At 31.5% G+C, this 22,972-nt stretch overlaps 1 protein-coding gene across 2 annotated transcripts in view; it reads right to left on the bottom strand.

Moving 5' to 3' along the window:
* LOC145305204 (homeobox protein cut-like) overlaps positions 1 to 4,143 on the bottom strand; it is an 85,290-nt gene extending 81,147 nt beyond the window's left edge. For both annotated transcript variants that reach the window (XM_080146764.1, XM_080146765.1), the window contains exons 1-2: positions 3,636 to 4,143; positions 2,781 to 3,141 (exon numbers count right to left, since the gene is read on the bottom strand). The gene's annotated coding sequence lies outside the window, so the exon portion shown is untranslated. The remainder of the gene's footprint in view (positions 1 to 2,780; positions 3,142 to 3,635) is intronic.
* Between the last annotated feature and the right edge of the window lie 18,829 nt (positions 4,144 to 22,972).

The raw sequence follows: 22,972 nt of genomic DNA, 5'->3' as shown, positions 1-22,972 counted from the left end.
CTGTTTATGGGTCAAGACATTCCTTAAACACATTATATTCATATCAAGCGTCTAACATAGTAGCAGTAGGATCTTCCACAATTTTTTCTAGAATGAATCTCCCCGCTAAGTGTAAATAAAAACCACAAAGAAAGAAAATGAACAAAAAAGCTTCCCAAGAATATTTCTAATAGCGAATCTCTTTTACATTTAGGATAAGTACAAACGTTCGATCTTTGGTAGGGCTTAATATATAGCAGTGATTGAAGATTTAGGTATGTTAGAATTGATCTATTGAATTCAAAGATTATATGGCAATCCGTTGAATGGTAACTCGGTTATAATGAAATTGTGGCATGCTAGGATCAACCTATTAATATGGTTTTGAGATGGTGATTTAAGTGACAACTAGGCACAATTTAAATAACTACGGAATCAATGCTTGGGAGAAGCTAAATTTATCTCGATTGTCCACTCCCTCAAGGTCTACTAATAACTTCCTGACCTTTGTATTTTATCAACTGATATTGTATTTGAAAGTGGAAAAAAATCTAGAAAAAAATACAACAAAAGTTTTCTTTAAAAAGCGCCAAAATCTACACTATTCAAATTCAATAAGAACAGAAGTATAAAAAGATTCCTAATAAAACTTAAAACCAGTTATTGCATTATAATTTCAGCCTTATAGTTTTGTTATAGTACTGTAATATTTATATAAATCTATCACTATAGAACCATCGAAAAAAAATCAATTGCAATTTTAAACAATTAGATTCAGAAAGGGCTAAAAAAGTTCCCAAAAGGCATATTTTTTACGATACAAGATATATTTCTTTTGATTTTTTGGATCTACTGCAGTTCACGGTAAAATATTGCTGGTAACGAATATTGCTAACAATTTATGAATTTTAAAGGCTGCTAGCTGCCAAACGGCTGAACTTACAGATCATGCTTGCACACTGTTTTAAGCGGCATAAGAAGGCCTACCAATAATCTGTAATAGCCATAAATCAATAATGCATAATTATCTCGCAGTGCAGAGAAATGCGCGAAAAAGACCTATTTTACGCGGTTTTTCTTCAGTGAAGCTTTCCCTGTGCATCATTGGATCTTGGCTATTCCAGATTATTTGTAGGCCTTCTTATGCCGCTTAAAATGGTGTGCGGATATGATCTGTACGTTCAGCCGTTTGGCAGCTAGCAGCCTTTAAAATTTATAAATTTTTAGCAATATTCGTTACCAGCAATATTTTACCGTGAACTGCAGTAGATCCGATTTTTTAAAATCTGTTACAAAAAAAATAAAGATATGAAGCTAAATGACTAATATCCAATAACATTTAGGGACTCTGTGTTTGATGGTATAGGGAGGTAAAATGGAAAACTTAAGTTCAGAAGTTATGAAAATCTTAAGCTACAGATAAAAAAAAACCTTATAACTTTATATATTAGGATGCATATATTATTATGAGATGATGACCTATTCCTGGTAACCGTGGCTGCAAAAGTTTGAATTGAAAATTACGACGTGTCTGAACGAATTTGCATGTAGCTCAACAATTTTATGCAAGAGTTTCTATCTTTCTATCTCCTAGTGGCTATTTTAGGTATCTTTCTATATTTTACAGGGTGTCTAGAATAAATAATTTAAAATCAGGTGTTTTGTCTGAAGCTAAAGATCTCGGAAACTTTTGGTCTGAATTGGTTATACTTTTCAGTTGAGCTTTCAAAATATCTTGGGTTGGTTGTAGACTATTTTTCCAACCTCCCCAACCCTCGCATCGCCTATAGACTAGGGCGAATCAACTAGTAATATTATAATAGTATTTGTTAAGAAATATCATTCAAATTGCTATATTAATCCTTTTATTTAAGTTCTAATTTGTTTGTTTTTTCAATGAAATGGGTGTTTAAATCATTTTTTCATACCAAAATACCCTTTTAGCTTTAGCATAAAATATTATTTGCTTTAATAATAAAAAAAATACCCATACTGACTTTTGGAACCAGTGCACTTTTTACCACCCTGTACGAATCAATTTTATGCAAATGTAGCCAATATTTTTGCAATAGAAGCAAAAGAAAAAAATGAAACAATTGTTAGGGGGTGTAGGTTGAGGACTCGGGAGGGAGTAATTTTAGAGGTGCCTAAAATAAATTTTCGAGGAGTAGTGATTTTCCTATTATAGAAAGAGAATCTGCAATATAAAAGCAACCAGTATTAAGGTATAACCAACAAGCGAAATAAATTTAAAAATTAAATATTGTAATTATTTTGCTTGTTGGTTAAAAAGTTGAATAGCAAAAAAATGGTTCACTCTTTGACTGTATTGAACGCGGAAGGAGTCATGGAAAAGCTTAAAACCACCACCAAAACATTTTAAAAGGTTACTTAAACAGAAAAACCCATTGGGACCAGCAATTTAAAAAAGCTTATCACTTTAAATTATTAAAGGATTAATTAAAAATTTAAAAAAAAAATAAAATGAAAGATTATAAAAATGATCAATCATTAAATATTGCATTTTCCTTCCATAACACTTTGATTGGGTATAATCAAGGCTTCTTAATGTTTAAAATCCGCAAATAAACAAAAAAGACACAGTTACTTTATCGTGCACATGGAACGCACGGACATACTTTTGTTGCAGAGTTGCTACGCTAATTAAAATTATTATAAAATCAAATAATCTTTCAAAAAACTAACAATAAAAAATATGAACACTTAGAATTATCAAATATTTGATAATTAACATTGTTAATATGAAATAATATTCAATTAATAAAAATTTAAAAAATTACCTTTATTTTTTTGACAATCTTCAGTATATTTTAAACATCATAAAACAATTTTATAACTTTAAAGTTTATTTACTAAAATTGTTTTTAATTCACTTTGATTGCAATAACTTTATCACTAGGTATTATTTAATTAAATATGCTTGGTTTGTATATATGTATGTCTTTATTTCTTACTAAAGAGCTTTGATATGTGTGTGTGGGAGTGTGTGTGTGTGAGTGTGTGTGTGTATGACTTGGGTTAGAGTCTACGCGGTCATACATCAAACACAAAACATATACATGTGCATGTACAGATTTTTTATTATAAACATTTAACTATCTCACAAACAGGTTTCTTCTCATTCAAAATTGGCACCAGGATCTAATTAATTACAGGTTTTAATCATGGGGGTTATTTATTACTTTCTAATTAGTCATTGGTCTTTGGGTCCTAATTAATCTTTTAATCTAATACTGCATAATATTTTATCCCTTAAATTTGCCCAAAAAACATTAAGAATTTTACTTCAAAGCCAATATTCTTTTTAAATGATATTAGGTTTCTTATTTATTAGCCAATTTTAAAATTAATAACTTTTGATAGTTAAATTAATTAATATTGAATATGTTTTCATTTTTTAATTTGCAGTAATATGTTAAGGGACAAGTTTTTGAAAATGAAATTGAAGAACATAGAAAAAAAAGATTCCAAGCTTTTTGTCATTACTTTTCAATTTTTTGATTAAAAAATGCTAATTCTACATGATTCTGTATTTAAATCTTATTCAGTCATGTTCTACAATGTATGTCCAATGAAAATCTGTCTCTATCAATGACAAAAGACAGAAAAAAAATTGATTAAAATCTGTCACTCACAAATTTGGCACATTTTTTTGCACTCCCAAATCTTTGCAGATTTTTCTTCAATGTTTTTTCTTCTTCTGCAATCTATTTATCACTTTTGCAGATATATAGCATTGAATTCCAAGTCCAAATTATATAAAATCACTAGGGCCTGTATTAACTAACAACCCAATGACAGATTAAACTTGGGCTCAAAATATGGTTAACAAAACAGCCACCATAGACTAAGGTCTATTTTTCTAAATGTTTCACGGTGCAGAGGTGGTTTACGCGGCCCAATGTCTCTCGGTTAGTTCTTGACTATACTTACTAAGTAAAGATTTTCTCATATAGAAGAGTTTCTGTGTATATATGATGATTTTAGTTTACAATACACCGCTCCAATCATTTCCTCCCCCCCGAAATTGGGAGACGTGTACAAATTCCCCTCCAAAATCGTCTCTCTCGTTCTTTTTTTTCGCCACTACTATACTGTACTGAGAACCTATTCCATATATATATACACTACTAAATAAAAAAAGTCCTTCCTTACTTCGGAAAATACATATTCTAACCCACTCAATTTTCTACCTACCCCCCAAAGATATCACCCCAGCCTCTTCAATCAAACTCTTAAGTGGAAGGTATATTTTGATGGGGGGTGAAATGATAAGGAGAGGAGATTAGGGGGGAAGAATAGTGCCATCTTGATAACGGGAAACATTGTGTGGTTGTTGTATTTCTCAGTCTGTGTGTGTGTGTGTGTGTGTGTGTGTGTGTGTAAGGGCCGCCATCAATTTTATTCTCTCTGTTTCTTCACACACAAATAAATACATATACAAATATAAATATAAATAAACATTGCAGCATTCCTCCCCCCAATATTGTTAATTCTTCCCCCCAATCTTTATATGTTGGATCTTAATCTTGTTCTATTGCCTATTGATGTTATAAGATGCTGAAATGTACCTACATTTCTATAGATATCTGGAAAGACAGAAAAACAATAACTTTCTATCTCAATCAAACTTTTTTCATCAATCTATTCTCTCATTCTCTATCTATTTTTCTCTTTTGTGTTAAAAATCATAAACTAAATTAAAAATTCTTTCTCTTTTTCGAACATTGTTGCTGGTTATAAGTAGCATCAATATTGTCAATTTTTCTGTAGCTTTAGTGTCAACAGTATTTCATTTTAGAAATTAGGTTTGCTTATTAAGATACATCATTTATGGTAAAATATGCTTGGTAATTATTAATGAAGGCATAGTTTTAAACGTCAAAAACAAAAGCTGCTAAAAAGCAGCCAAAGAAAACTTAGAAATGCTTAAATATTCGCTATTGTTACGGGAAATTAAACACAAAAATCAGATGCCTATCTTTCATATTTGCTAAAAAATCATTTTTTAAAAATTAACATGAATATGATTTTTAAATTTTTCAGATATTCATTCCAATATTAAACCATAGAAAATATCAAATTGACTTTTTCAGTTGTTGACAAAAATTTTATATAATTTAATTAAACAATTAAAATATTATTACTTTTTGAATGATAAAAAATAAAAAATACAAATACAAATTTATAAAATTATAAACAAATAATGATATATTTATTTAATCTTTTAGTAATACATTTTCATGATTAATTTATATTTATCAATTTATATTATAGAGAGGTTTGGTGAATTTTTGTTGTAACTAACTTTTTGAAAACTTTGTATGTTCCTTCTTAGAGTGCTTAGAATTAAAAGGATCACTTACATATCTATCTTTATATCTATCTATCTATCTATCTATCTATCTATCTATCTATCTATCTATCTATCTATCTATCTATCTATCTATCTATCTATCTATCTATCTATCTATCTATCTATCTATCTATCTATCTATCTATCTATCTATCTATCTATCTATCTATCTATCTATCTATCTATCTATCTATCTATCTATCTATCTATCTATCTATTTATCTATCTATCTATATATCTATCTATCTATTTATATATCTATCTATCTATCTATCTATCTAATCTATCTATCTATCTATCTATATTATTATCAAAATAGCATGATAATAATAGCAAAATTAAAATCTAATTCTACGAACTCTAGTGAACCAAGCAATGAAAAAATATTTTACTTCTTTATTTCTTAACAATCTAGTAAGATACAGAAATATAAATAACAATTTAGTTTAAGTCTTTAGTTGAGGGAAGCTTTACATAGGTCCCAGTACGGTTATAGGCTATTTCTTTTAAATGTATAAGACTTGGTATGTACTTAGTTTAAGCAATTTATCTGCGCCCTTCCTCACCCCTCAAATATAAATTTGATAATGAATATACAATATTTTCATTTCATATCCAAAAATGGAAAAGACCTACATGGAGACGTACTAAAGCTAATTCCCCTAACTTGTTTAGCCACAAAATAATAAAACGTTATCATAAAACGTTGGGAACTAGTGTAATAAACAGCCTAATGTCCCCTTCCTTCCTGGATTAAACCAACCACTTGATAAAAATACGCACAATTCGTGCGTGTTACTTTTTTTCTGACAACCATTAGCATTTTAAATGTCATTAAAATAATATTTGAAATTGTCAATAATGATAAATAATAATAACTAGAAACAAAATATGAAATTACAGCGTAGTTTCCCTTTTAGTTTAGTTTGGGCCTATTCATTCTCACCCCCCCCCCCTCCTCCTCCTCTTTAAAAAATCACTGTAAATAATGGATCTTAAGGGATAAGACAATGCAGAATAATACTAATTATGATAAATAAAATGATTCCTTCTATAGATCAAAAATATCGGTTGAAAGATTTGAACATTGCTAGAATGAACTAACTATTTAAGTAACCAAAGTTTTCAGGCCAAATTGGATGTTAGTCTGTCGTCAATAGCTTAAAATATAGATATACTATGTTATGAAATTATAGAGATGTTACGCTTTAAACAATATTTCTAATCGTCCTAGGATTCATGTATTCAATTTCAAAATCAAAGAATAGTTTAAATTGGTTTCTTCAAATAATACCTAATTGTTACAGGAATCATCATGTAAGGTTGTAAAAATTGGTTAAAAATCGTAAAATTCGTAAAAATTCGTAAAATTTTTTTGGGGGATTTCTGTTTTTTGGGGGGTTGGGGGAGTCCCACCGAAAGACCAGTAGGTATATTCCCTAAAAAGTAGAATCCGATCGGTTCAGTGATTACCGAGATCTTAAGGGACAAACGGAAAGACAGACAGACAGACGGACGGACAGAATTCATTCTATTTTGTATTGTAGATATGTTGTAGGAGGGGGTAAAACATTTGTATGAGAAATTGTGAATTCCGTGATTAGGGAAGATTGCGTTTACATGTCATTTTTTCAAGTCTCAATTTTGTTGACATTTCCATTTTATACGAAACAAGGACAAGTATGTCTAAAATTAGCGCAGCTTTAAAAAGTTGAGATTGATCTATATATATATGAAAGAAAAGACAATAATCCATATATAAAAGTAACAGGGTGTCGGTGACGCCTGTGTGTATGTCTCTCTCTCTCTATCATAGAGATCTAGCTAAACCGATATGGTTTTCCTTTACAATATATCTTCTCAAAGGTATTGTGAAGGTTTATAGCCATTTTGGGAGAGTGTTCCACCAAACTCCCACGAAAAAAAAAACAAAAAACAACCTCCATTCTAATTCTTTTTCTATTTTCACTTTTTCTTTTAAAATAAAAATTTATAATTTTTTGGATGGGGGGTCGAGCTATCTAGGGACTTATCCGCTAGTGAACTTTTACAAAGCTACCAATAAACGACAAATATTTAGTCAATTTCCTTAACTTCCTCCATCGTAATGGCGTACGGACCGACACTATCTATAGAAGAGCTACGCTTCTAAAACTACAAAATTTTATACTTGGAACATATCTTCTTAGAAATTTAGAAAATATATTTTTGATATATTTCAAAATATCAAACATATCAGACAAAGTAATAAATGTATAAGTATAGATGTATGTATAACAAAGACAACTACATGGCCCAAGTCGTGGGGACATTTTTTGTTTGCAATCAAATTGCATTCTTTTCTTTTGTAACGACTTGGCTGTGGTGATAATTTCGACGTTATTGGCTCATATATTTAAAGACAAAATTTAAAGTCGGCATAGGGTCCCCAAAAAGCTCGTGCCCCCTCTATTTTTTGTTACTTTAATGACAAAGTGATATTGCACTTCAAGAAAATCTATTTTCTTTTCTAGAACATGCAGCTTTACAAATTACATGCTATTTAACACAAATTTTTAGGCACTATGTTATAAGTGAAGCAGCTCTAAAATTAAGTTTTGAAAATTTTGAATCAGAACAATGAAGAGCGTTGTCTTTGTCGTTTTATTTTGAATAATGATAAATAAATGCACAATTATGATAAACTTACTCTTTTTAAATAGCATAAAGCCCTTATCATTATTAAAAGTTATTTCAATGGTTGGGTTTTTTGACTGTTTGAAGATTAATCTACGCTTTTATGGGTGTTATTATCCCCGTTTATTTTTTAAAGCCAACGGTCTTGTATGCCAAATACTTGTGGTTTGTCTAGCAGGGCTGTAAAACAAGTAAAAAAAAGGTGTCAAACTGTGTATTGACTTCAGACATGATACCAGGGACACAGGGAGGGGTATAACAAGTAAAAAAAGGTGTCAAACTGTGTATTGACTTCAGACATGCTACCAGGGACACAGTGAGTGGTAAAACAAGTAAAAAAAGGTGTCAAACTGTGTATTGACTTCAGACACGCTACCAGGGACACAGGGAGTGGTAAAACAAGTAAAAAAGGTGTCAAACTGTGTGTTGACTTCAGACATGCTACCAGGGACACAGGGAGTGGTAAAACAAGTAAAAAAAGGTGTCAAACTATGTATTGACTTCACAAATGCTACCATGGACCTAGGGAGTGGTAAAACAAACAAAAAAATATGTCAAACTGAGTATTGACTTCAGACACGCTACCATGGACACAGGAAGGGGTAAAACAGTAAAAAAAAAGGTGTCAAACTAAGTATTGACTTCAGACACGCTACCAGGGACACAGGGAGTGGTAAAACAAGTAAAAAAGGTGTCAAACTGTTTATTGACTTCAGACACGCTACCAGGGACACAGGGAGTGGTAAAACAAGTAAAAAAAGGTGTCAAACTGTGTATTGACGTCAGACACGCAACCAGGGACACAGGGAGTGGTAAAACAAGTAAAAAAAGGTGTCAAACTGTGTATTGACTTCAGACACGCTACTATTGACACAGGGAATTGTAAAACAAGTAAAAATTATGGTCTCAAACTGTGTATTGACTACAGACTTCAAATATTTAATAACTCTTTTTGGTATAGAAAACCATATTTCTTAAAAGTGGGACAAGCATTTAAAATCTTTTGTTTAACCAAACGCAAGAATAAATTTTTTTTTACTGATTACCTAAATTGAATTTTTTTTGTCATTGTCTTATCTCTGCATTCCTGGATGCTACCTACAAAAACCATGTTTTTTGAAAGATGTTAAATTTTTTTCAACAAGGATAATAACATCTCTAAAAATGCAGATCAATAAACATTGAGAAATAATATTTTGGATGATCAGACTATTACTTAAAGGTAGCTATGCTTGTAATATTGGTATTTAAGTCTTTTGCCTTAGAACACAGTAACCAACAAACAAACAGTTCAAACATTTGATAGAGTAGCTTCGCCTCTAACAAAATTAGGGTGATATACTTGAATGGTAATAATCGAATCCAAATGATTTATTATCATTAGATTTTCAACTAAATAGGACAATTCTTTCATGCAATAACAATTAAAAATGATAAATGGGAAATTAATTGTATTGGCAATATTTTTATTAAACGTTAGGATGGCCCGTCGAGCTCTCAAAATTTTACTTTGTTTGTCTTTTTGTCTGTATGTCCGTTTGGCTGTTTGTCATTCTGTCCTTTCGTCCCGTGGTTCTCTTCAAGTTCTCTGTCTGAATTTCTGCCTGTCTCTCTGTCAGTTCGTCAGCCTGTTTGCCTGTCTGTTCGTCAGCCTGTTTGCCTTTCAGTTAATCAGTATGTTCGTCTTCTGTCCAGTTGTTTCTTTAATTTTTCTGTTTATCTGTCTGACTGTACATCTGTCTGTCTGTAAATCTGTCCGTCTTTATATCTGTCTGTCTGTACATCTGTCCGTCTTTATATCTGTCTGTCTGTCCTTCTGTTATAAGAAAAAATATTTTTAAAAATCTTAATATAGTAATTTATCAAGAAGTTTGGTAGATAAATTTCATGCGCAAGACAACGTAGAAAAATCTATTTGTTTCCCCTTGAGGCCAATTTGCTTATTTTTTAAGATAATGTTATTTAAAAACGCACTTATAAGAATTGAATTAGATAGTACTATTGAAGACATTTATGACAAATTGAAATAAAACAAGAACGAATACATTCAATAGAAGGAGAGTTTATTAAATGATAGGTTAACAATTAGGGCATCTAGAGAAAGTGGGTGAGAGAGAGAAAGAGAAAGAGAGACAGAGAGAGACAGAGAGACAGAGAGAGACAGAGAGAGAGAGAGAGAGAGAGAGAGAGAGAGAGAGAGAGAGAGTGAAGAAAAGAAAGAATGTAATTGAAACAGCGAGAAAAATTTGCGTTACAGACAGACATACAGACACTATAATGAAAAGATTTGGCAATTTGTTTGTTTAAGTGCGCTAGTTATAGACAAAATGGCCCTTGTTTTTTTTAAAAGCGAAGCTTTTCTATAATTAGGGTCGGTCCGTACGTCCGTCCGTAACGGATAGCTCTTTTCGTTAATTTAGGCATGTTAGAATTGTCCTATCGATTTCAAATTTTGCATGGTAATTCCTTTAGTAGTTAGGTACGATTTAGAAAGCGTAGCAACTCTATAATCATTACCAAAATGTCCGTAGGTCCATTTTAAACATGTTGTTTTTTTACTTTTTTAACAACAAATTTTATGTGATCTAATAATCCGATTGATCTGATTTTTGGTATACTGATTCCTGGGACAACAAAGTATAATGTTATAAGCAAAGCAACTCTATAATCAAGTCCTAAAAATGTAAGTATGTCCATAAACATTATCCTGTATAAAGCAGTTTTTCAACAAATTCACTTACAATTATGCTTCGACTCTTATACTTATATATTCTGATTATTCAGTTCTGACACTATATAAGTGTTCATGTCCGTTTGTCCTACCGTTTCAGCGCTTCGCTTTTATGGATGTTGTCATCCTTGTTTATATATGAAGGGCTGTGGGGGTAACTCTTTTTAATTGGGTCTAAAACAAACTTTTAATTTACTGCTTTTCACCTTTTTCCTCTTTCCTTCCTTATCATTTTTTACATCTCCCTCTCTCTCTCTCCCTTCCTCCAAAACCATAACTAAGAATAAAGTCAAAGATTCTAATAAACAATTAATATTCAACACGGAATAATATTAAAGATTAATGCTACTCTAACCAATGAATCAATTTAGTTCTCAATTTTAGGGAAGCTTCACTTAGCTTCTGGGGTGGTTTAAGGCTATTATTTTAAATCAAAATTCGAGTCTTGGGATGGTCTTAGGCTATTTCTCTGCTCCCTCTATCCTACTCAAAGTACAGAGCCTCTAGATGCAAGCGACGTGGCCACTAGTTTAAAAAATTCAAAACAAACTAACAACAACAAAAAATTTGTTTAGATTTTCTAAATTTATTCTAAGTATAAACTTTCGATATTAAGGAACAATGCTTTACAGTCTTACTGGAAAATAAAGCAGCCTAAAACCTTCAGGGACCATGTAAAGCTTTTCTACATTAATAAACACAACTGGTTAACGAGATCTCAATGGACAAACAAACAAAAAACTTAATAGAATAAGATATTTTTTTTTCATTATACAAGTCTTAATCCAAGCGAAAATGTGTAGTTAAAATTCACAATTTTTATTTTCCGGCGGAAATATGATTTTAATCGATAAATTTGAAACAATTTTAATTTTAAAATTCCTTCTTTTCCTCCCCTTCACATTACTAACTCCTAGGAGGATGGTTGTTATACCTTTTTAGTAGTGGAAATACTCTATAATTAATGTCTGCTTGTTCGTATGTCAATCATTGCCAGACACAATCTCTTCGCTAGGCTCGACTACGTAAAAAAAACATTAAGTTGGTGCTGTCTACATATACCCCTCTGAGAATTTGATAGTTGGGGAGAGGCTACAAGCCCTTTATGTGTAAACTCAACATTCATATACACACCCCTTCCACACGCCCTTAGTATGAACCATTTTACACCAGTAAAAATCTTATTATTGTATAACAATTAAATATTCTTTTTAAAATATTTCTTCGCTACTCGTTACCTAATTATCCTTGTTTAAAACAACTTCAACGGTTGCCTTTTTTGTTGGTATAGATTCATAATCAGTCGAATAACATTTGGGTGGCTTAGCCGAATTTTAGTTTAATTAGCATTTTAGCTTTTTCATAGATTATGAAAAATTCAAATTATTAAATAATAAGTCAATAGATATAAAAGGGTTAGATGAACAATCCTTTATTAGGACCAATAGTTATGTGGTGTAAGAACAAAACGACTAGAATTGAGAAATGTACACATTTTGGGGCGAAAAGGCAGTTTGTTTTCATTTTCATGGGTTATAGTAATCAATTATACAAGCTAAATTCTTTTAGTAAAGTGCTGTAATTGTTTTTTGAAAAATAATATGGCCCATACTAAGGTTGGGTCGGATATCCGGTGTGGCCGGATATCCGGCAACATAATCTTTAATATTTTACAACAAAATCTCTGCTATTTTAAATTTTGAATGGCTGTAATTTTCTTATCCCTTAAGATACCTACAATTTCTGCGGCTTGCTATTAATGAATGAAATTATTTGGTTTTTATTTATCATAATGATTCTTGATAATAGTTTATGATTTAAGTAAACCAAAATCCAAGTTTTATCAAAATAGAACATCTTTCTATTATCTTAACTTTGGGATGAAAACTTTCAAAAAGGAAATCGACCATTGTCCACCAATCCTTGCATTGTTGTGGACAAGATGTAGTTTTTATTTGTGTGCAATGATTATGCGACATCATCTATAGTTAAGTTGAGAATCTTCTCTTATATTTTTCCATTGAGGAATTTTAAAAGAGTAGAAATTATTTCATCCTTTGATTCCTTATGGTTATTTTATTTTTTAAATAAACCTTATGTAAATTAAGAATATTTGTGTTAATATTATAAAGTCAAAATATTCCTTGAAACCATCCTCGAATAAAGATAAACTCGGAAGGTTTACCTTTCCTAGTTTTGACCAAGATTTGACCCCCTGCAAATGTCAGGGCACACCACTAAATTAAATATTTATTGAAATTAAATCTTCAAAATTAAATCTTACAAAGAAACCGTAAAACAGAAAATTCGAAACAATAATAACATTTTGAAATATTGATGAAAAATATTCCTTTAATAAATGTTCAATATTCTTAAAAATTTATCTTATTCAAGTTACTCTATGGCATCTGTAGTGTTTTTGATGCACAGCTAGATAGCTCCGCTCTGTGGCTTTGCCTTTAATCAAAATCATATTGAAGATGTTGAGCTTCAATTATTTTCAAAGTGTCGTCAAGAATTTTTTCTCAGTTGGGTGAGTTTGGACCCCTTTTTCATGGAAACCAACCACACACCATACCCAGGGAGGTAGGGGACATTGGACTTTTTATCACAATAAATCCAAAAGTCTTATAATAACGTTATTTTTTGTCTTAATAACCTTGGGGACTTTTATTGAATTTCGATGATTAATTGGTTCATTTTGTTAAGAGTCCTAACGTTTCAACCAATAATGGTAATCTATAGAAGGGGTAATTTTGTGCATTATCTTGGGGATATACATCAATTTATAGGCCAATGTCTTATCCCTTTAGGTCCCTGCAACATAACGCCACTCTTTTCTTATTTCCTTTCAATTCTTTTGATTTTTGATTTCCCTAATTGTCAGGAAAATGTCATTTCTTCATTTATCAATTAATTTATCATTTATGAAATTAAAGAATTTTTATAGTCAGCATTTAAAAGGGAGGGAAGGTACTGTAAATTATGCTGGTACCCAAAGTTTTATAAACATATTTTTTTTCAATAATGGCTTAAAAATGGCTTGAGTACTTTAATTAAATCATAATTAGTTGGTCGAATTTAGCATCATCAAACGTTAACAACAAATGATTTTTATATACACTGATACAGAGGGTTAATTTTGTTTATTATCATTTAGGGTCTACATCAATTTACTGTCCATTGACTTATTCCTGTCTTGTATAATAGTCATTTCGCATTTAATCGTATTATTGACAGCTTTCCGTGTATATTAAAATGAAAAATTATTAGATCAAAGGCCCGGAATAACAAAACTGGTTTAAATTTTATGATTTTTTTTGTAATGTTCATAAAAAATGTTTGTAGTACGATACTTTACATGATTTTTCAATGGGGCTGAGAGTCAGTTTCGAATCCATACTTGAAAACTAAAATCAGTACCTTTTTGTTTCCTAATGAAACCAAGTGATTGGAATTAATTAAGCAAATTTGCATTCTTAAGTAAAAGTAAAAACGAACAAGCAAATAAAAAAGGAAGGCTTTGTGTTGAAGTGTTGCTTTCAAACAACAATATTTTATTCATTTCCAGTTTTGTTAGCCCTAGAGGGCAAAACGTATGATTTTAATTTTATTATTTGTGGAAAACTGTCTATAATATGATATGATACATTATTTTTCAGTTTGGCCAAGAACCGGATCAAAGTATCAATTTCTCATACTTCTTTGGTCTTAAATTAAACTTTAAGGTAGAAAAAATACATATATGATCTAAAGCTCTGCAACTTTCCAAAAAGTTGTCATGACTGACATGATTTCAACTGATCTACAGTCTAATAATATTAAACTATATACTTATGTTGACACAATTACAACACACTTATTTGACAATTATGATCTTTTCTATTGGACTCTTTCTTACTTCAATCAAGTCTAAATTATACATCAATTGCACTTCAAATTGTTTATACAGTTTTAGAGCAAAAATTTGCTTCTACCTTTGCTTACAAGATCAATGTGCAAAATTATTGCAACATTGCAAAAACAGATTAACATAGTGTGTGCAATCAGGGATCTAAAGGGAGAAGACAATGGCCCGTAAGTTGATGTACATCCGCAATGATGATACACAAAATAACCCCTTCTCTAGATTACAATTAGTGGTTGAAACGTTTGGACTCTCAACTTAATGAACCAACCAATTATAATTCAATAAAAGTTCCCAAAGTGATTAAGCCAAAGAAAAACAAAACGTTATCCTAAAACTTTGGGGACTAGTGTAATAAACAGGCCAATGTCCCCTCCCTCCCTGGTGTTTGTGTGCACTGAGGAAAGGAAAATGAGAGGCAATAAACACTTTTAACTTTGATTTGCAATTTCCAGTCTAATTTATATTTTTTCTGTATAAAAATACAAACCTAAATACAAATGCACAAGAACCAACATCTTCAAAGCTTTGTAGCTGAAGTCTAAAAAATTTTGTCAGTACAATGTACATACTGGTACCCAAAATTTATAAACATGTCAATGACGGAAAACTTTGGGTACATCTTGATTGGTTGGTTCAAACTAGTAGCCTTTTAACTTTTAAACCAATAATCTAAATCTTCAGAAGGGTTTGTTTTGTTTATCATCATTGGAACATTGTACATAAATTTGTCATCCAAAGTCTTATCCCTTAAGATCCTTGAGTTTGGTATAAAAAGATCTTTGATGATTTGCTGTACAATTTTATTTTGTAACCAGTACATTAAAAACATAAGGATATTCATATATTAAAGCAATACTCAGAAGTAAATATTGTCCTATAATCCTTATACTAAAGTAACAGGATGTTTGTTTGTCTGTGTGTGTATCTGTGTATATGTGTGTCTGTGTGTCTGTACCGAAGGATCTCGCTATCCGCTGAACCGATCAGGTTCTCCTTAACAGGGTAGCTTCTCATAGGTCCCGGGAAGGTTTATAACTATTTTCTTGGGGGGTGGGACTAAAATTTAAAATGGGGCAACCCCCTCAAAAAAAAAAAAAATTTTCGCCCCCCAAAAAATTTTTTTTACTTTTTCTTTTAAAATCTAAAATAAGAAATTGGGTTATTAAATTCGACTCTCTCCTCCTCAAGTGCCCCTAGAGGCCTCTAGGGGGCGTAGCCGTTAGTGAATCATATAGAAGCTACGCTCCTAAAATATACAATAGAAAGAACTCCGGACTTACTAAACAAGAGATTGCTTGAATGACATCGCATGATAATTTTTGTTAAAACTTATTATAGAGCCTTGATCTATTTGATAGACTAGGTATCCTCACATCATTGCAGTAGTAATGAATATTTAAATTTAAAAAATTTGCATTCATATAGAGACACAGTTTCGTAAGAAATTGGATTTTCAATCAGGGGCGTAAGTTTACATTTGCAAGGGACTGTGCGAATCACGCTAGAAAATTTGCAAACTATGTTAAATTTGTAAATTGTACCTAATGAGTAAGCTATAAAAATGTAATAATTAATTAGCTATTCGACCTTTAATTTTAAACCTATGGAGTTATGGGTATGAAATTTTAAGAATAAAACACGCATATATAATTTTTAAAATGTTGGTGACGACTAAAACGGATTTGTACCCATCCAAAAAAAAGGTATAGCGGTAGAGCGGAATAATGAACAAAAGTTCGTCTTTTCTACGATGTGTTGCACCACAAAATCACAAAATCTTTACAAATGTTTTTTCAAATTAATTCAGTTGTTAGTTACAGCTGATCCTTTGCAATCCTACAATCATCTTATGCACCCCTAGCACCACTCCTGTGGACGCCTCTGTTTTCAATACAAGAGTTTAGCAATATACAATTATAATTGGAAAATGTCGGGACAGACTTCAAGGAATAGAAAAATGTTTACTCAACAAAAAAAACTAGCGGCGGCGTCCATAGTATCTAGGGGGGCTCTGGATTTGAGGGGATAGGAAAGAGGCACCAAAAACCATCATAAAGCCGACATTTTATAATATAATAGCATAAAAACATCCCAGGACTTTTTAAGGTCAAGCTTCCTTTAATTGGAGAGCTTAACCGATCCAGTGGTTAGCTAGATAGTAATGGACAAACAACAACACCTTATTAATGCATAGAATTGCTCAACCTAAAGCTTCTATAAGTCGACCTAAAGTTTCCAGAGGTCTACCAATGTCTTTTTTGAACATAGAAACAATATGGTCGACATTATAATTGTATGTCGAAGCAATATTTTTGGGTTTAGCAGGGTCTTTTTTCAGGGATCTAAAGGGATAAGACAAAGGCCGATAAATTGATATACATACCAAATGATGATATACAAAATTTCTCCTTCTGTAGACTATAATTAGGGATTGAAACATTTGGACACTGAACTTAATGAACCAATCGAAATTCAACAAAAGTCCCTAAAGTTGTCAATCCAACAAACAAGAAACGTTATCATAATACTTTGGAGACTAGTGTAATAAACAGCCCAATGTCCCCTCCCTCCCTGGTCTTTTTTTGCATATCGAGTGATATTGTGATATAAAAATTGCTTTTGATTGGATAATGACATAATCCTTTCTATTTTAGCATGACCAACTCTTGTGTTTGTACTTTTGTACATTTTATATTTAAAACAAAGTATAATTTGACTTAGACTTAACTTTGTGATTGGATAATGTTATAATCCTTTTTATTTTTAGCATGATCAACAATAGTATTTTTATATTTGTACATTTTAGATTCAGAATAACATATTTTAATGTGACTCATACTTAGCTTTAAAGTTTTAAACATCATTTTAAAAAGGAAGCTTTAAAAAGCCTAAATCTCAATTTTCAGCATGATCAACAATAGTATTTTTATATTTGTACATTTAAGATTTAGAATAACATATTTTAATGTGACTCATACTTAGCTTTAAAGTTTTGAACATTTTGATTATATAATAACATTATACTTTCTATGAAGAAATGAACATTGAACAATACCAGTCTGTATTCTTAATTTGATCAAAGCAGAAGTAATGTCCAATGCTAGTCTTTAAGGATTTGTACATTCCATCAAATAATGTCAAAATATGGTCAGTACATTGATTTTTCTTATGTACTTTTTGGGATGGAGTGTCTTTTCGAGAGAGGATGTCCCATACCGCAAGAAAAAAGCTAAGAATCATCATATAATCAGCAGATAAATGTCTTAAATATTACAACCAAAAATTGTACAAACATTTTACACCCAACATTTATCATCATTCTTATTTGCGGATTTATATAGAGAAGAAAAAAATGTACAATGCCATTTTTATTTCTATCCAGCAAAAGTAAATTATCAAATCATCAAAATTTGTCAAAGAATACGATAGAATACGAATACGAAGGTTAAAAGAAAATAAATATTTCAGAAAAAAATGTATTAATATACAAAGAGAGAGAGGGGACAATGGGCTATTTATTAGTTTTATAATAAAGTTTTCTTATTCGTTGGCTTTCCAACTTTGAGGACTTTTAATGGATTTTGATTGGTTGGTTTATCAAGTTGAGTGTCGAAACGTATTAACCACTAATTGTAATCTACAGAAGAGGTAAATTTGTGTATTAACATTGTGGATGCAAATAAATTTATCGGCTAATGACTTATCCCTTTAGATTTTAACTAATTTTGTACAATGTTAAACAAAAAAAACAATACAAGTGTTAAACAATGTTATATGTTTATCTCTTGCTAATTTTTGGTATGAGCTACCTAGAAGTCTGAATAGAATAAGCTACATATCTTTTTATCTATAGTGTTCTATGTATGATTTTCTTTGCAAAAATTTGCTATCAAGTACTGCAATACCATTTTATAAGTAAATTTGAAAGAAATAGAAAGATAGAAAGAGAGATAGACAAATTAGACATTATGCCAAGCCAAACTTATAACATTGCTAATCTACTGAACAAAGATAGTAATGAATTAGCCAGGCACAAAAAATAAGTCTCCTCATTAACAAATTAATGGACAGACGGACAAAACGTATAGATTCTCAACAGGCAAAAAAGTCACAAAAATTATCTTCTTTAGCAGCCGAGTAACATGCATAAAGGTTATTATCTTTAAAAGCATCGCATACGTACTGATGGTCAGTCTTGATGGTAAGTGGTAAAAGGAATTCTTATAAAAACTTCGGACCATGGAAAGAAAACGAAGTAGCCGGTTTCTTCGTATTTTGAAAGCTGCTTTTAGATTATTTTCTTCTAGGCTAGGTTAGAAAAATAATAATTACTGCCCCGCAGGGTTAGAGCCCCCCGCAGGAGCTAGAAATAGTAAAAAAGCTACTGTGAAAGTGCGATGAAACCAGCTACTTCGTTTTCTTTCCAGGATCCAAAACTTCTAACCCATTATCTTTAATAGCAGCCAAGAAAAAAAATACTCAGAGGTTTTTGAGCAGCTGAGCTCTTAAAACTGAAGTAGCAAACAGAAGCTAAAATGTAATATATTTAAAAGTATTGACACAGGAATATGTATTCAAGAAAACATCAGGAATCTTTAGGGATAAGAAAATTGACGATAAAGTTTGTAGATGATGATTATTGGTGGATAAGTATGAACAATGCTAATCGCTATTTTTAAAAGTTCCCAATGTTTTGACCTAACAAGTGAGAGTACTTGTTTATGAAACTTTGGGGACCTTTAGAATTTAGTCCCCTTAGTCCTTGTCGGCAAAGCTACTGTATAGAGTTTGATTATGTCTGTCTGTCATGCTGTAACAAGGACGTCCAAGGGAGGGGGAAGGGGTGATTACCCCCCCATGTAAAATTTACCCTTACCTTGGAGGCACCCCCAACCATTTAGAAGGGGTTAATTGGGGGGGGGGGGGGGGGTAAATACCCCTACCAAAATAAAAAGTCCCTATCACAAAAAAAATTTTGCGCGCTTTGCGCGCATTTTTTACTACAATGTATTTAATAGTATTTCATTATTAGGTAGGTACCTTTTTAATTATCAAATTACCCCCCTCCCTAAAAATTGAGGGGGTGGTAAAAAAAATTACCCCAGCCAACCGATTTCAGGAGGGGTAATTACCCCCCCGCCCCCCGAGCAAATTTTACACCAGGGGTAAAAATTTTGGGCTTCGCGCTCCATTTTACCCCCCCCCCCCCCCCAAACACAAATTACCCCCCTCTTAAAAAAATTTTACCCCTCCCAAATAAAAAAGCTTGGACGCCCCTGTGCTGTAATGCTGCTTTTTATTTTGTTCTCTTTTTTTCTCTCTCTCTCTCTTTATATCACTCTCTCTTACTTTCCTCCTATCCTTCTCTCTCTCTCTCTCTCTCTCTCTCTCTCTCTCTCTCTCTCTCTCTCTCTCTCTCTCTCTCTCTCTCTCTCTCTCTCTCTCTCTCTCTCTCTCTCTCTCTCTCACTCACTCACTCACTCACTCACTCTCCATCTCAATATAAACAAAATTTAAGTTTCAACAGCTCCGCTATTAATAGACATTATCGTCCTTGTTTTCAGAATATTTATCCATACTGCTGTGTACATATTTCAAAGTAGTAAGCATGTAGAGAAAAAAGGCAAAACATTAAATTGACAATTTTATTGCTACACGGTTCAACATCGAATGAGATACATTCTTTTTTCGTTTGCCTGTGCCGTCTTTTTTTAGAATTGAAGCTACTCTACAATAATTTCTGTCTGTCCATTTGTCTGTTCGTTCGTTAGAAACGGCTAATGGAAAGGTGAATTTCTCGGCTACAATTCAAGATAGACGGTTATTCAAACATAAAAAAATACTTGTTCGTTTGTCTGTCAATCATGCTACGAAGACAGACATCGTTCTACTTTGTATTATAGATAGATGAAATTCTAAAAGGAATAAATATCTCATGGAAAAATTTTTTTTAGTTTATAAAATTAGGAGGTAGAACTGTTCTTATTTCGACAAGCAAGTAAATTTACAAATAAGCTAAAGGCGCGAATTTCAGTTATTATTATAAATGTGTCTTTTTACTCTTTTTCGATATTTTAAGTTTTTAAGTTGATACATAAAGGCAAAATCATCAATATCAAATTCTTAAAAGCACCCAAGTGAAAAATTTGTATCTTTGAATCTTGGGGAAATGGAATTTATGTTCCTTTAACCTATCCATTTCATCCTTGTAACTATTTAATAAATATTGAATTCCCAAGTGCAGACATTTAGGCATGTTAAGTATTAAACTAAGTAACCAGAACAATTTTGTACATCAGAAGCATCAGCAATGTGGTAAAGAACAGTACACTCTAATACAGTAAATTGTAAGTGTCTTTTTCATTCGACAAGAAGGGAAATTATTGTTAGTTGGAGGGTGGGTTGTTTGTAATATCTTTTTGGAGGGTTGAGTGGAAACAAATCAATATAAAGCTTCCCTGAAAGAGAGAATCTGTTTGTAAGTCAAACTCCCTCTAAAATAAAAAAGTACTACATTTTAAGGTCCATCTATCGGTCATATGAGGTAGAAAAAAAGATTTAAGTTGAAACTGTTGTTGAGTTACTAATTCTAAAAATTCTTTTCATAACTGTTTGGGTCATTTAGCAACATTTATGTATTGTACAGTAGAGGGTTTCAAACTTTTCAAGCATTTTCAGGATTTTATTGCTCCTACTTGATGATATTTCAACCGCTATAATTCTCAAGACCCTCTAGGGGCGTAGGGCGTAGCCGCTAGTTTTAATAAAACCATACATAAGATATCTATCAATTTTAATGAAATAAGAATTAGAAAAATTTGACTATTAAGTATCATTAAAATATCAAATATTTAAGTTTATATAAGTGTAATTGAAAATTTCTATAATTGTTAGTACATTTTTCTCTGGAGTTATTAAAGAAGCGAAATTTTTTTCTACAATTGAGGTCTGTACGTCAGTAAGTCTGTACGTCAAAACGAGTCAGTACAGGAGAGATAGCTAGGTCTGTAGCATTTTTAGGCAAGAAAGAATTGTCTAGTCGTTTTTAAACTTTGAAAAGTGGTTATTTGTTGGAGGTTTTATTGGGACCCAACGTTTCTAAACAAGTATTCTCAATCGTTAGCGTAAACACTTTAATTAAATGTTGAACGTTTGGAAACCTACATTGCCTAAACCTTTCAACCAATACTATTCATATTTTAGATTTAGTTTAAAAACAAAGGTGAAGGTTTTATGCTCGCAAGGAACTTGAAGGAAAAACACTCTCTATTTTACTTTTTATTTTAAACTTCGCTTTTGTGAAATTATTAATTTTGGCCCACAAAATAATGAATAAAAGCAGGGTTCGGAAGCCGCGCGTAAGCCGCGTGTAATCCTCAGTGAAATCTTCATTTTTATAAAATTCAGCTGGATGTATAAAACTGCTCTTTAGCAGACAATCCTTCTTTCTGAAATTTTTTTTCTGCTCACAACCAGGTTTAAAACTGAGGCTTATGCGCGGCTTCCGAACCCTGAATAAAAGATACATTGAATAAAATAATCAGTACAATGTAGTAAAATAAGACATCTATTATTTAGCTATTTTTAGATATCTATATAAACAGAACAATTCAAAGTTGGCATAATTAAAAACTACATGGTAAAATATAGCTTCGTTACCTTTTTATATCCGCTGAATTAGAACCAGTTCTCAGCCATACTTAGAAATCATGTATGGCATCGTATTACAGATAATAATCCACAATTATTATAAATTAAAATCATGGAATTAATAACAGATTTGTTAACCTGGGCCTTCAGTCCCTCAGAAACAACAAAACTGGTTTTAATCCTAATCTTTTCTTATTTTAATATACGTGGAAATCTGTCCATAATACGGTGCGATAAATAACTAATGTCATAAGTTCTTAAATCATATTTCTTTAAACTTTCCTACTTTGTTGAATTATCTAAAATTTACCTAACTTTAAATTTTAAGTATTAAATAATCTCAAATTACGTTTAATTTAAAATTTTAAAAAGGCGAAAAAGTATATTGTCAAATAAAATACTACGTGAAGTAAATATCTTAAAAATAAGATAAAATATTTCAAGATGTAATTTAAAGTATACGAAAATGTATCGGATAGGTTTCGTGGTTTTACTTAGTAATTTATTTTCTCGTATTCATTCGAATCCGGTGGACAGGAACCGGTTCTCAGCAATACGAAAAAACTATGTCTAGCATCGTATTATATCCAGCACCTCGGGGCTAAAAAAACTAGTTTTAATCTTATAATTGTACATTCTATATCCGCGG

Source organism: Acartia tonsa, chromosome 14 (genome assembly GCF_053477335.1).
Source record: "Acartia tonsa isolate MP-2025a chromosome 14, ASM5347733v1, whole genome shotgun sequence".
NCBI classification, from domain to species: Eukaryota; Metazoa; Arthropoda; class Copepoda; order Calanoida; family Acartiidae; genus Acartia; species Acartia tonsa.
Note: the sequence above shows the minus strand (reverse complement) of the source record. Positions and strands in the feature narration are given on the sequence as shown.